General features: G+C 42.6%; 1 long non-coding RNA gene across 1 annotated transcript; it reads right to left on the bottom strand.

Annotated features, from left to right (window-relative positions):
* Positions 1-11,762: 11,762 nt before the first annotated feature.
* On the bottom strand, positions 11,763-14,498 carry LOC145420215 (uncharacterized). The gene is made up of 2 exons (XR_013901519.1): positions 13,388-14,498; positions 11,763-12,797 (listed from the first exon to the last, which is right to left on the bottom strand). It is a non-coding gene; the product is annotated as an uncharacterized LOC145420215 (long non-coding RNA).
* Positions 14,499-16,218: the final 1,720 nt, after the last annotated feature.

Below are 16,218 nucleotides of genomic sequence, written 5' to 3'. Positions count from 1 at the left end.
AAAACAAATATATACCCATTTCAATTATTTATTTTTACCAGTGAAACCAATATAACATCTCCACGTTCACAAATATACATTTCTGACATTCAAAAACAAAACAAAAACAAATCAGCGACCAATATAGCCACCTTTCTTTGCAAGGACACTCAAAAGCCTGCCATCCATGGATTCTGTCAGTGTTTTGATCTGTTCACCATCAACATTGCGTGCAGCAGCAACCACAGCCTCCCAGACACTGTACAGAGAGGTGTACTGTTTTCCCTCCTTGTAAATCTCACATTTGATGATGGACCACAGGTTCTCAATGGGGTTCAGATCAGGTGAACAAAGAGGCCATGTCATTAGTTTTTCTTCTTTTATACCCTTTCTTGCCAGCCACGCTGTGGAGTACTTGGATGCGTGTGATGGAGCATTGTCCTGCATGAAAATCATGTTTTTCGTGAAGGATGCAGACTTCTTCCTGTACCACTGCTTGAAGAAGGTGTCTTCCAGAAACTGGCAGTAGGACTGGGAGTTGAGCTTGACTCCATCCTCAACCCGAAAAGGCCCCACAAGCTCATCTTTGATGATACCAGCCCAAACCAGTACTCCACCTCCACCTTGCTGGCGTCTGAGTCGGACTGGAGCTCTCTGCCCTTTACCAATCCAGCCACAGGCCCATCCATCTGGCCCATCAAGACTCACTCTCATTTCATCAGTCCATAAACCTTAGAAAAACCAGTCTTGAGATATTTCTTGGCCCAGTCTTGACGTTTCAGCTTGTGTGTCTTGTTCAGTGGTGGTCGTCTTTCAGCCTTTCTTACCTTGGCCATGTCTCTGAGTATTGCACACCTTGTGCTTTTGGGCACTCCAGTGATGTTGCAGCTCTGAAATATGGCCAAACTGGTGGCAAGTGGCATCTTGGCAGCTGCACGCTTGACTTTTCTCAGTTCATGGGCAGTTATTTTGTGCCTTGGTTTTTCCACACGCTTCTTGCGACCCTGTTGACTATTTTGAATGAAACGCTTGATTGTTCGATGATCAAATCACTTTTATTGTCACATCACATGTGCAGGTACATTGGTACAGCACATGCGAGTGAAATTCTTGTGTGCGAGCTTCACAAGCAACAGAGTTGTGCAAAATACAATAACATAAACAGGCAAAATATACGAATGGCTAAATCTGAAACTAATAAATATATGTACAATATATAATAGTATATGCAAAAAATAATAATAATTTCTGGATGTGTATACTAAATGTTTTTCTACGTGTGTGTGTGTGTGTGTACACATATTTTACAAATTAAATAGAGTCAATAAATAAAATATATAAAAATATACAGAGTTGAGACATGTGCAAAACAGTGGCGTTACTGTACAGTATGGAGTGCATAATGTTAAAGTTCCAGTAGTGAAGCTGAGGTGTCTATGACATGTTCAGCAGTCTGATGGCCTGATGGAAAAAGCTGTCTCTCAGTCTGCTGGTACGGGACCGGATGCTGCAGAACCTCCTTCCTGATGGAAGTAGTCTGAACAGTTTATGGCTGGGGTGACTGGAGTCCTTGATGATCCTCCCCGCTTTCCTCAGGCACCGCTTCCTATAGATGTCTTGGAGGGAGGGAAGCTCACCTCCAATTATCCATTCAGAGCACCGCACTACTCGCTGGAGAGCTTTGCGGTTGTAGGCGGTGCTGTTGCCATACCAGGTGGTGATGCATCCAGTGAGGATGCTCTCAATGGCACAGTGATAGAAGGTCCTGAGGATGCGGGGGCTCATGCCAAATCTTTTCAGTCTCCTGAGAAAGAAGAGGCGCTGCTGCGCCTTCTTCACTGTTTTGTTTATGTGTACTGACCACGTAAGATCCTCAGCCAGATGTACACCAAGGAACCGGAAGCTGCTCACTCTCTCCACAGCAGCGCCGTTGATGGTGATGGGGGTGTGTACTTCTCTGCACCTCCGGAAGTCCACTATCAACTCCTTTGTCTTTGCGACGTTGAGGGTGAGATGGTTGTCTTGACACCAGTGGGTCAGGGCGCTGACCTCCTCCCTGTAAGCCGTCTCATCACCGTTGGTGATAAGACCCACCACTGTAGTGTCGTCCGCAAACTTCACAATGATGTTGGAGCTGTTAGTGGCTGTGCAGTCGTAGGTGTAGAGTGAGTACAGGAGAGGGCTCAGTACACACCCCTGTGGAGCACCAGTGTTCAGTGTGACGGGGGATGAGGTGATGCTGCCCAGTCTGACCACTTGGCGTCTGTCAGACAGGAAGCTAAAGATCCAGCTGCAGAGGGAGCTGCTCAGTCCTAGATCCTGCAGTTTCAGAAGCTTTGCAATTTTGAGACTGCTGCATCCCTCTGCAAGATATCTCACTATTTTTGACTTTTCTGAGCCTGTCAAGTCCTTCTTTTGACCCATTTGACCCAAGGAAAGGACGTTGCCTAATAATTATGCACACCTGATATAGGGTGTTGATGTCATTAGACCACACCCCTTCTCATTGCAGAGATGCACATCACCTAATATGCTTAATTGGTAGTAGGCTTTCGAGCCTATACAGCTTGGAGTAAGACAACATGCATGAAGAGGATGATGTGGACAAAATACTCATTTGCCTAATAATTCTGCACTCCCTGTATGTCAAATGACTCTTTGTGGATTATGGGGACCGTGAGTAGCTAGCCAGAGGAGAAACCCCATCACAACCAATGTATGTTTGGGTTTTTGCAAACATTTGCATTTATTAAGAGTGTGTCAGAGATATCATTCATTGATTCAGCTCCTATTCTTCTCCGTATCAAACAATGTGAATGAACAAAGTGTTTTCAAGTTACTGTTAAGTGTCATTGTTTGTGTTTTGAGCAGATTCTGAAAGGCATTGTGTTTTCTTCTGAAATTAAACTTCTATGTTGCATTAATTAGTTCAGCTATGATCCGAAAACTATTAATTAACATCTCATTTACATTTACATTACCACACTAATCTCTCATTATTTTTATATCTGTACCTTTGTCTGTCCTTAAGCTGTCTTTTGGTTGTTGTTGTTTTCATTATGTCTCCTTAGTGTTAAATTCCTTATTCTATTTGTCTACTATTGTACTTTTTATGTACCGGTAATTACATGAAAAAAGTACAATGTTGATATAAGTGTACTTTGTATGGCACTTTGTTCAGTTAAAGCTGTTTAAATGTGATTATAGATACATTTTACTTACTTACTTACTTTACTTACTTTATATCCTAAACATTAAATTCAGAAATATATACCAGTTCATTGCAATTTTCTGTGGCAGTGGTAAAAACTATATATCAGTAGGAATTGTGAGCACATATTGTACTGAAAAACAAAGGGAAATTTAAAGCCACTGCAAATGATATGATGAGTCACAATGACGCTAGCTGTTTAACTTGGTTATAGATTAACAAAGACCTTTAGGTGCTATTTTTTTTAGGGGATTTGAAACATAAACCAGAACTAAGAGTGTCACGACCTGTGGTTTGTACATAAACCTTGTCTTACTGTTTGTGTTCCTGTATAAACTTCTGCATTTTAGACATTATACAGTGCGTTCCTGCTGTCATAACCTCTTTGCATAACAAAACAAACCTGTTGAATATGTTCTGACACACCGGGCTAGAAAGACATCACGGGGTAGATGAAAACCAAATGCAGCTGCTTGTTGAGAACCTGTGTGTGTGTGTGTGTGTAGGTGTGTGTGTGTGTGTGTGTGTCAGTGACTCCATGCCTCTGGGGTTGTGTACATGTGCAAATGTGAGGAGAGAGGACAGACTATGTTTCTGGAGGCTGTAAAGCAGTGAGATGACTGCTCTCTCTCACGTCTTTCCTCTGCCTCTCCATGTTTTGCTACCCCTCAAAAAATATTCTTTGATGGTGCTCTTTCGACACCGTAAAGCTTGGATGGGCAAACTGCACCGTTTCAATTACAGCACGCCTTCCAAAGACCCACGACTTACTCGCTCTAAACAAAGCCCACCAAATCAGCAGTGGCCCGAGGATGTCTTAGAAAAAGCTGGGTTGGATCGACAAAATGGTTCAGAAGCATGCAACTCTTATACAAGACCTTTATTACATTGGAAAAAAACACAGTGAGGTATAATGATTTTCTGTGTTTGTTTTTGCATCTGGAACAGAGGCATTAAAGCCGGGGATGTGCAGGAAGAATGCACATAGAGTTAACATCTACAGTATATTAAGCACTGCTCTGGGCAAAATTATTTTAATGCTCATTCTTCTTTTTTGAGAAATTAAGAGCTCATAAAAACCTGCATAAGCACACAGTTCAAATACAGACCTTTTTTTAATGGAATTTTTAAATGAAAAATGAAAAATCTAGTAGATATTTTTTTCAGCTGTTAGGTCACTGTATGGACTGTAAATGTAAATAAATTTAAAATAACAAAAGCTCCAAAAAAATGCATCAAATGTTAACATTGACCTTTGTTTGTGTCGTTTTAGCATCTACCAAACATTTCACTTTCCACACTTGCGGTGTCTAAATTTAGCTGAGACATCTACAATTATGTGGTCGTATCCTAAATGGCAAATAGTGTCAAATTGCTTGGCGGGATCATCACTAGAAAACTATGAAATTTATTCTGTTTTTAACTACATTCAGTGGAACTTCTTGGAACTGCTTTTCAACATAGGAAAATATGAACTTCCTGCTATGCACACATGCAAAATCCAAGCTTGCGTCACGCATACACATGCTCCTTGTTCAGTCCACTCTGTTTACTGTTACCATATGATGGATTAAGATTTGTTTATGAGTTAGTGCAGCATAACATTTGCCATATCCTGTTTGCTTCTTGCAACAGTGGCCAGTTCTCACCACTAATGACCTGAAACATGCAGCTCAAATACCCGTGTCGTTATAAGTTTCTGTGTGTGTGGTAACAGAGAAGAGAAATTTATGAAATATGAGTTTAAATGTTTTTGTGCTTCACAAAGAGCAAAAAAAAAAAAAGAAATTCGCTATAATTCTCTCACAATAGCAGAAGAGCCATAGTAAGGTTTGCTCAGTCTCATCTCTCCAAGTGCTCCCTGAGCTCATCAGGCGAGATCAGGAAACACAACCAAACCAGTCAGTCCCTGTTAGTCAAACTTGAAAGAATGTCTTTATTGGGCAGCGGGATGGCATTGCGTCAGCAGTGTGATAAGCTGTGCCTGCTAACCGTTCAGGAATCCATGGATAAAAAAAAAAATGCTTATCAGGGCTGTAAGTCTGGGTGTGTGCATCTATGCATGTGTGTTACTTACAGGACAATTCTGGTTTATTTCAAAAAGTGGCTGTTGTGTACATAGCATTGTGTCCAGGATTTCTACCTCTATTCCACCACTGGTCTCAGTTTAATTTATTTGTGTACAGTTCCTCCATTGCTGTGTGTTTACCACTTCTGCCTGACCTTCTCCTGCTGTGTTTGTCCAGCTTTCTGCAAACCTTTGTGATCTGCTGGGATAACACACACACACACACACACACACACACACACACACACACACACACACACACACACACACACAGAGAGAGAGAGAGAGAGAGAGAGAGAGACAAGATGTAGGGCTACTCATTCTGCTGCGCTTGAGAAATCCCACTTAAACTTGGTAAATAAATAAACCCTATATATAGAATAGTCTGTGACTGTATTACAGCTATGATGCCATATTTTTTCATGTAACAACATGACAAAGTTTTCCCAGCTTTTAACTGCAGAATTAAGTGCAAATGTATTGAGGGTCAGCCCTGCAGCTGGCTAGTGATTATTGCTGGTTATTGATTAGAATTGATTTTTTAAAAGCTGCAAATGCAAATGTTGGTCTTTGCAAACCTTTGATGCCCCCTCCAATAAATGTAATGAGCCTCTTTATCTTCCTTCATTGTTCTCACAATCACTTCTGCAGCCCTTTAGACAATGCCTCCTTATTGTAAAGCTCTTTTTTTTTGTCCGTACCTTTGTTCGAATGGCACACAGCTGACTGAGAAACATGTAACATTATCCCATTACTTTTGAACGCTTACGGTTTGGGTTACAGTGTGTTATTTACCACACAACTCTTTGATTTTCTTTTTTCCAAACAAAGGTTAATCCAGTTTCGGGCACAAAGCTCATTATGCCACCAAGATGTCCATCAGCCATCCTAGAGCAGTGAGCCAGCAACTGCATACCGTGGATGTTAGTGTTTAATTCATATATTCAGTAATTCAGTACAAAAATAATATGCTGCATCTACTCAATGATTAATATGCAAATGGGTATTTTGCATCTGTGGTGCAACAAAGAAAAAACTGTCTGGTCAATTGGGCTCACAAGACATGAAAAAAGAGGCAGGTGTGTGGGTGTGTGCAGAGGTGTATCAAAAGGCTGTGCGTTTGTGTGTATTTATGCGGACAACTCCCGGGGCCTCTTGTTGTCCTCAGGGTTAAGTATCCCATCTAGTGAGAGTTGTTCTTTTGAACATTATGCTAATTGTCTATTTATACCTGTTTGCTATTCAAAATAATGTTTTGTTTGTTGTTGTTTGCTCCGCTGCAGCATATGTCGCTCTGTGTGGGCAGCTGGAAGAATAATTATCAGGTTTTACTCGCTAATGATGTGGTTTTCAGTGCACTCAGAGCAGCACATAAACCGAAAGCTTATCTCTTTCCAAAAGTCTTATATTAGACAAAGCAAACACAAAATATAGGCCGGTGAGGAGAAAAATAGGAGAAGGGACGGCAATGTACTCTAATGGAATAAAAAAATGCTAAAGGGAGTACATGTGATGCATGCACATGTGAGTATATACATGTGATGACTTCTGGCATAGTAGTTTGGGAAACTGATATAAAGACTAAAGATAATGTGTCTGAAAACATTTAACTATCAATAGCTAGACAGACAGGCAGACAGCCCTTATTGTCTTCATAAAAGATTTAGTTAGGTGCAAATAACCCCCTTAAACCAAAATTCATGGCTTGCAGTTGCAGTTCTTAAACATTTCCCGGCAAAGACAAATGCTCAAATGAAGATGTATTCAGGCAGACAGGACAAGACACTTGTACAATTGCATGCATGGCTGCACATGCATGAACTGTAACACCAGCACAGAAAGAAAAAGAGGGAGAAAAAAAACACACGCACACGCGCGCACACACACAACACGCATACAACCAGAGACACACAGATGTGGACACAGAGGCAAATACACCCACCAGGAACAAAACGGGGATGCAGCATCCATACAAACGACTCTTAGTCAGTTGAGGAGCAGGAAACTGTCTGGATGCTAGTCATCTGTCTTTCCATAACAGCTACTCTTATAGAGAGGTGGTATGTTGCTTCCAGGGAGGATTTGTTTGTTTGTGCTTTTATGTGTGTGTTTTGGCAGTGGCCATTTTTCATGCAACATTCATATCCACCGAGAGGGCTCAGACCTCCGGTCCCTGCTGATTTTACTGCAAGTGACGGAACAAGTCAATTTAGCACAGTTCTTGTTTCATTTTAACATCATGACCTCCCTTTATTTTGTCCCGGTTTGCAGACTCTGCAATGCAGAATTTGTGAATGCTTGGACTATTTTTTTGTTCATTATAAGCTCTATCCCTACCACAGAAAGATACACATATTTACATTTATTTTTAATACAAAAACTGTGAGGGCAGATTCCCAAATTATTACTGCTGCAAGTTTTATTACAACTGCTCATGTGGTGAGAAAAGCCCAGAACTCATATTATGAATGAAGGCGGAACACAAAGACAAATACCTGTGCATCACCTTGTCTCAATCTCTCAGTAAATGTAAGCCTCAAAGAGAAATCTATTTCTCTTTACATCAAGCTGTTTGCTATGTATTGACTGGATTCAAGGGATCAGAATGCAAACTCCCTAGAGAATGGAGAGGGGTTAACAGTTTTACTATTGAAAATATGGTCACAGAAAATACCAATAAGGCAGAATTAGATAATCTTTAAAGTTGTCACTGTTGCTTTAAAACCGACTCCAGCTACAGTCACACAATATATCTGTGACTCTGTCTGTCTGTCTTCCACCATGGAGTTCCACCACCCTTAGGAGGTGCCCAGGAGACTTCCTAATCAGTTGTCCAAATCACTTCAGCTGGCTTCTCTCAATGTGAAGGAGTAGCAGATCTATTCTGACCCCCCACCCCCCTCCCAATTCAAAGGTGACCCAGACACACTTTGGAGGAAGCTCATTTCCACTGCTTGCATCAGCGATCTCATTCTTTTGGTTACTACCCAGAGCTAGCGAGACTAGGTGAGGGTAGGAGAGTAAATTGATGTCTTCATGTTCATACTCGCTTCTCTCACAACAGGACTAGTACACAGCATCCACATCACTACAGACACCCCACCAGTGCATCTGGCCTTCACCTACAGTCCACAAACAGATGTAGACTGTTTGGGCAAACTCAAGAGGATATCTGTGAAAGAATATAGAGCTGAGCATTTATAATGCAGGACTGTATTAGACAGATTTTTGCTTTGCATACAGTGAAACTGTTTGTAATTTTGTGAAATGCAAATACTTGCTAAATTCAAATTACACAGGGAGATGCAGAGATGCAAAGCAGCCGGTAACCTGGACAATGGCTGGTTTGAGGTGGGGCTGCTTGTATCAAACAGACATTAAAGTATAGATTTACTGTTTTTTTCCCCCCATTTATTTACTTTTTATCAACATAAACACTAATAATTCAGTGACACTTTTGCCGCTCATCTTATGAACTGATTTGAATCCTCAGGTAAGAACAGTTTTGAGTTTATCAGTCAGATATGATTTGGATCAGTCATGATAATCACATCAAAACACACAGGAAGCAGCTTATTTAATGCAATGACATGGATGTAGGTCAACATTTGTTAAAATTACAAGAATCCCCGTCTTTATGCAATGGATGCACCTGCACAGTATTCTGAAGAGTAAAACAGTTTTCTTTTTGGGATTTTGATTATTCCCTATTCGCCGTACGGCACCGTACCAGATAATGCAAACATATTATGTTTGGCTCAAAGGATTCCAATTAAGGATACACAACATGTTCAGAAGTTAAGAGCCAAACATCTTGCCAAACAAATTTGCTCTGGCATTAATATTTCTGTCGCTCTCCTCTTCAAACCATCTCAGATCACCTCATACATATCCATCGGCAGCCAGTGCACTTAGACTGAAATTCTTTGGCTCGGTGTAGTTAAAGCCCGGCAGTGCTTCCTATTTTTGTCTTACAGATGTTATGGGCAAGTTCCATTCCACCCAAAAGCCAAATGACAATTATTGCAACTTGCACAAACAGTAAAAGAGAAGGGGAATGTAAGCAATGAGAACAGCAGCTGTTTTTATTTACTTTTTCATGTTTCAGTGCTAATTTCTTAATTGTGAATTTTCCTTCTTGTGACTGTATATAATACAAAATATATGGAGCATAGTAACACACACTGATAAACAGAGACATTCACACACAAAGGGCGAATATCTGCACACCATGGAAAGCAAAAGATTAGTTTGTTGGGTTTGTGTTCATACACTTGTTTCTTTAAATCCTCAGGACTAGAGGAAAAAAAACAAAACAAAAAAAACACTCCGGTAAATGAGTAACACTCCCTGCTGCCTCACAGCAACCATCGCAGTGGTACTGACTAAATGGCAAAGGACTGGAGCTGTGCTGAGCAGCTTTCAGGTCAAGCATAACTGTATGCTTTTCAGCTTTCATAAATAAAGACATTACAAAGTCAAACATTTCACTCCCCCGTGTGCTTCTTCCTGTTTCTCTCTAATGTGTCCCACTCTGCCATTTTTCTTAGTAAAGTAGTCTATGAAAAGAACAGCACGTCAGTGTTATGTAACAAAAAAAGCACCACCTGGCGATCTGACTCTTTCGCAAAATGCTGAAGTCACTCATGATATATTTAGCAGTTTATCCTAATCTGTGCATCATGTGTCCGAATGCCTGCGCACACATGTGTGCTTCCACTAAAACCGGGATTTGTCTTACATGCATCTGGGAATAATGAATAGCGAGCAAAGGAACCGTTACACGCAGCTGTAAAGGCCTCATCACTTCACCCTGCCCCCTTTCTGCCTCTTCCTGCTTTCCAGACTGTCTGTTTCTTATCGTCTCAACACCTTCCCATAGGAGTCATGGACTCACAGCAACAGCGAGCTGGGGGAGGGTGAGAAAGCAAGAAAAGGGGTCGATGGAAATGCAGATTAATGCACAGTAAAATCCCGGGGAGTCACCCTCTACAGAGGAACAGCATAATTTATGGTCCTCATCTGAACTTTTTCAAAACAAGTTCCCATGTTAAATACACCAGTATTATTATACATGATTGAAGCTGGCCTGTCTGTTATACATCATTTTTAACAGCGTGTTCCCAAAACTTTATATATTAGGGAAATTTTATTACTAACATGATGTGGTCTGTTTCTTCATAGAAATATATGAGAAAAGAAGAGTCCAAACATCTGCACATTATGTCAACAATGTGAGAACAGTTTGGATAAGCTGGCACTCCACGTGTCCTGTCTTGAGAAGAACGGCTGGTTCGCATCAGTCTGTGTGGTTATAAATTTCCCACAGCCCCCAAAGGTATTTCTATAAGTTTGTGGAGCTTGCTGCTGTTCCCTGAGTTACTCTGAGCTTATAGCAGAATCATTACCCCTTACTATGAGGCCGTTTCGTGACCACACTCTTTGCAATAGCTGCTAAATTTCCTGGAAATCCATCAACAACCAGAAATCATAACCACATATAGCCAGCCACTTAAAACATCTCTGCCAAGTGGCTTTCAGCTATTTCACTGATTAAGTTTGTGGAGACGTAGCAACACTTCACGTCCCATCTTAGGGTATCCAGGATTGGTGATTCATGCCATGCTGAAAGGTCGTGCACAGTCACAAAACATTTCTCTTAAAACCCGGCCCCTGACTGTGGAAACCAATCAGTGCTGTTGAGTCTGTGAGTGGGTTTGCATTTTGCATGCATGTATTGTGTCTGTGCTCTACAGCGTCACTGTCGGTGCCTCGAGGATCAGCACACAGAAAATGGGATTTCAAGGTCCTTATAAGGTTTTAGATTAACCAACGCTCATTCGCAATTCACTTTTCAATGAACATGGGAGCATGGCTCCTTATTTCTACCTGCATGGGATCAATAAATTGTACCATTAACAGTGTTGTTACTGTTGACACACTGAAAACAGTGCTATTTACACACTCTGTATAGCGGCCATGATTGATGTTAATCAGCGCACACGGCTTGTTCCTGGTTGCAGTTTTGGATTGTCAAACTCTGATTTTAGAGGTTATTAAAAGTTAAAGGTTGAAATTTTATTTCCAAGCTCTCAAATTATAGTAGGTTTTGAATGTCTGATATCATTTTAGTTGCCTACACCACATAGGTACATACTGAGAAGAAGAAAATTCAGATACTGTACTGTGGTCTTCACTGTTTTTCATGAGTAAGGAGGAGTGGCCACTTCATCACCACCCTTGTGTGTGCTTTGTGTGTGAGAGTGGGCTCTTTGTTGAGGTGAGAAACATGAGGCCTAACTGGATTCCTTCATGGTCCTCACTTCCCTCCATATGGTGATGTGTGTTTTGTGTGATTTCACGTGAAGGTTAGTCAGGAGTGTGCACATAAATATCATTATGCTTCTCAAATGTCCAAAATAGTGCCATATTTTAATACTGTCATGGCTGTGTGCATGCAGGCAAGGAGGAAGGACCCAAAATGCAGGACTCACTGAGGCAAAGTTGAACTAAAAATAAACAGCTTTATTGCAGGTTGCAGACTGAACAGAAGATTAACTATACTGGGGGAAAATAAACTAACAGGCAGGCAAAACAGGTAACGGAACACACAGCGAAATCTGAGGGTGAGCAGATGTTAACGACGCGACAGAGAGCAAAGGGAAACACAGGGCTTATATACACTGGGGAGTAATCAGGGAACGGGAAACAAAAACAACAAAAACAAAGTCCAAAAACAAACCAAAATACACAAAACCAAAAATACTAGAGCACAAGAAAAACAGAACCAGCAAACAGTTCAGAGGGCCTACCCAGAGGCCGACAATGCATGCGGCCAAAACAGTTCAGGAGGCCAACTGTGTGAAAAGCAGCGGCGGCGGCACAGGTGAAAAAGGTCTAGAGGCCGGCCACGCGGAAGGCAGTGGTGGCAGTCAGGAGGTTGCGCACGGTGGCGATGATGCCGAACAAGCTGCCTGGCAGATGGCCGACGATGTTGAGGCGGCAAATGTGGACCTGCAGCACCAGGCGGGGCAGATGCCGAGGCTGCACCAGGCGGGGCAGATGCCGAGGCTGCACCAGGCGGGGCAGATGCCGAGGCTGCACCAGGCGGGGCAGATGCCGAGGCTGCTCGGACCCTCCAGCGGAAGCAGGCTGCTGAACAGGCCCCTTGGACCCTCCAGCAGGGCCAGCAGGCACGGAGGCCTCTGGCAGACAAAACAGAACCAGCAGGTGCGGGGACCTCTGGCAAGGTTGATGCTGACTGGAGCTGAGCAGCACATGGGTTTGGCTCAGGCACTGACAGCAAGGTGCAGTCCTCTGCTGACTGAAATAGTTCACAGAAACTCCCAACAGAGGGCGGAGGTGACTGGGTTAACTCTCCCGGGCTCTCAGCGGAGAATGATTGCTGAGAGGGCTCAGAGTTCTCAGGTAACACAGGTTGTGCTAGCTTCTTGGTCTCCAGGGGTCCAGAGTCAGCTGAGGGTTGAAGCTCAGCCTCTGGGAAGGCCTTGGGAGAGTTACAGTCTCTAGAGAAACCAGCTTTTGAGGGAACAAGACAGTCTTAATGAGTGCATCTCTTTGTTTAGCATGAGTGAGTGAAGAGGGCGGCTCAGCAGGAGACTGGGCTGCTAAAGGCTGAAGTGCCGGTTGAGGTGAGAATGAAACTGGTGGTGGAGCAGATGATTGAGCTACGGGTAGCGGGGGACACCGGAGACTGAGCTATTACTAAGTGAAATGAGGGATGGAGGTCCTCCTGAGTCCCTGAACCACGGTTTAACTAGCTGGAAGAGCTCAGAGGAAACAGTCTTAGATTCTTCTGCTCTGAGTGAACAGGAAAACAAGTCTTTTGCAGGCTGGCTGAGCTCGCCTGGGCTCTCAGCGGAAAAGGAGGAAGAGGCGGCTCAGCTGAGCTGCCAGCGGAGGGAAAAGCAGGCTGCACTAGCTCAATAGTTTCTGAAAATGCAAGGTTAGCAGCAATATGCACAGTTTTTGAATGTTCAGTCGATGAGTTAAGCTTCAGATTATTTGTTTTAGTTCTAGGCTCTAAAGGAGCATGAACAGAGTTATTTGTGTCTCCTGGTGAAACAGCCCCCCTCAGATGGAACAGAGTTGGTGTTTTTGTCACTCACCCCAGCCGGCTGCTCAGAAGTCCCAGAATCTGGCTGAGTTAAGGGGTGCCAGCGGCGTGAACGACGGCGTTTCCTCTCCGATGAGGGAATGGAGGTGATGGAGGAAACTGGTGATGTTGGAGCGATGAAGGCTTGCTCTTCATCCTCTGACCACATTGCTGCCAAGAAGAAGGCCGGTAAGTTAGGCTCAGAATGGCACGAGGAGGAATTCCACGGCAGCTGTGTTGAGACTCCTCTCTCCAATGGCGGTCGCCGGTGTGCCGCTGCGGCGGCGGGGGCTTTGGGATAGACTACGGGCGAAAGCTGCGAGCTCCCGAGCTTGTAGCACCTCCTGGGCTTTGTGCAGCTGGTCCATCAAGCCCATAAATCCTCTTAGCGGGCGCAGATGAGGATACCCCTCCAGGACCGCTTCAATAGCGTTAATCCCATTGCCATCACTTTAGCGTCCTTAGTGTGGGAAATCCGCTTGACCAGGCTGTGGATGCGGGAGAGATCACACTCCCGGGATGAATCCGTTGGGTCCAGGTTGTGGTTGTTCTGTCATGGCTGTGTGCAGGCAGGCAGGGAGGAAGGACCCAAAATGCAGGACTCACTGAGGCAAAGTTGAACTCAAAATAAACAGCTTTATTGCAGGTTGCAGACTGAACAGAAGATTAACTATACTGGGGGGAAATAAACTATCAGGCAGGCAAAACAGGTACCGGAACACACAGCGAAATCTGAGGGTGAGCAGATGTTAACGACGCGACAGAGAGCAAAGGGAAACACAGGGCTTATATACACTGGGGAGTAATGAGGGAACGGGAAACAGGAGGGAGACACAGCTGGGAGAAATTAGACTAACGAGACAGGGGAGAAGTAAAACAGAACACACTGACATCAGACTGGGACTATCAAAATAAAACAGAAAACACGAAACAAATCACAAAGACTCAGACTTGACACTGAGAGGCAGACTGAAAGAATATAACACATGGAACCCAGAGACGACAGAGACTTAAAGAAGAATTAACATCAAACTAAACTCATGACTAGAACCCAATTGAAACATCGATTTATAATACTCATCAACACAGGATAGCTAAAGAATCAGATATAAATCATAATACAGAAAAACACCAAAACATAAGAAACAGAAAATGCTGGGTGACCCAGAACTGTGACAAATGCATATGAATTTTTCTATTAAAGGTTGTTTTAAACCTTTAATTTAGCAACAGCACATTTACAGAAGGAGACACGTTACATTCATATCATTTATTCTGCAAGAATTGAATTGTGTGGATTTATTTCAAGCTAATACAGCAAGCACATCCACCTGCTGTAGGTGGAAAGGTGTAGTGCATGTGGGTTGTGTTTTTGTATTAACAGTGACTGGAGAATTGCTGTATGCTCCTTCCGTCTGTCTACTCAATGGAAAGCTCCCTCATGCAGGCAGCTCTCATCTCATGCCAGCGTTGATGCCATAAATGGCCCCATTTCTGTGCCTCCTATTGGTCCGTTCAGCGTGACACAGCTCTTCTGGTTGACGTACAATTAGGAAATCCACGTCACTGTAGTAAGTGGTCTGATGTCTCCCCCACTCGCGCGTGCACCTTTCATCGTTTTCTTTATTCTTTACAGTCTTTTTGGTCACTCGCTGCGGTAAAAGGAAATGCCAAGTGAGCCATTTGCTGATTGGTTTAGTCAAAACCAGCCAGTGATGCATGTGGCTGCCAGACACATAAACAGACCTCAGTAAACCTGAACTCATTTGTTTGTTTGTGTCACTGTGTGTGGTGTATATGCATGTGTAGGTGTGGTTGTGGGTGTCAGGGTTTGCATCTACCTGATCCTGACTAAAAGGTTCAGTGGATATTTCAATCCTTCTGTTGTCCTTAGATTTGAATGATTATAATAACTCAACTTTCAGTTTGAGGGAACAAATAGACCTTCAAAAAACAGCACCTTTCTTCAAAGCACCATCCTTCCATTTAAAAAAAAAAAAAAAATCATCATACAGAAACATATTACATTTGATCCAATGATGATGGAATCTACAAATGCAGTGGATTAAAGCTCCACCAGACTCTGGTGGACAGAATAAAGTCAGCATTTTCAGTACGTGAAAGAGAAAGGATAGATCTACAATGGCAAAAAAATTTAAAGCATAGTTTATGGTAATTACTAGAGAATAAAAAGCAATGGAAGCACTTAATATTACAGCTCGGTAATAAAGGGGTAATAGTAGGGTAACGAGGGGAAACAAAAGGGTAATAATGTGGTAATTTCTAAGTTATTACTATGCAATTACCAAAGTAATAACCATGTAATATCCAAGTAATTCTTTGGCTGGTGTTTGTTCTGTTGTCCACCACGGTGATACCGCACTGCTAATAATGAGTTCTGTTTTATGCTTTGACTGCACCACACTGTCAATCAGATGTTTTACACGTGGTATTGTATGGTGAATCAAAATTTGATTTGGATATTTCTGTGTTTATAAGTCCAACAATTTTAACAAGATGCCCAACACCACTGGCTGAAATGCAGTCCCAATCCATGACAGAGCCCCTACTACATTTTACACATGGCTAAAGACACTCACTGTTGTGACAGTCTGAACCAAAAAACATTAGAAAAATGTAGATTTGCCCCTCCATAAAACCTGTTGCCACTGATTTTCAGTTATTTTCTTGTGTCTCAGCATTTTCTCCCTACTGAGTTCCTTAAGAACAGCTTCTCTCCCACTGAGACAATTTCTAATGACAGTTTGGTGAACAGTAAATGGACTGAAAATCAACTGAAAGGTTAAATTATTCAGGTCAGTGCTAAGTGGCTTAATGCACAAA

This window comes from Astatotilapia calliptera, chromosome 14, assembly GCF_964374335.1.
Source record: "Astatotilapia calliptera chromosome 14, fAstCal68.1, whole genome shotgun sequence".
NCBI lineage: Eukaryota > Metazoa > Chordata > Actinopteri > Cichliformes > Cichlidae > Astatotilapia > Astatotilapia calliptera.
The sequence above is the reverse complement of the archived record's forward strand: the minus strand, read 5'-3'. Positions and strand labels throughout refer to the sequence as shown.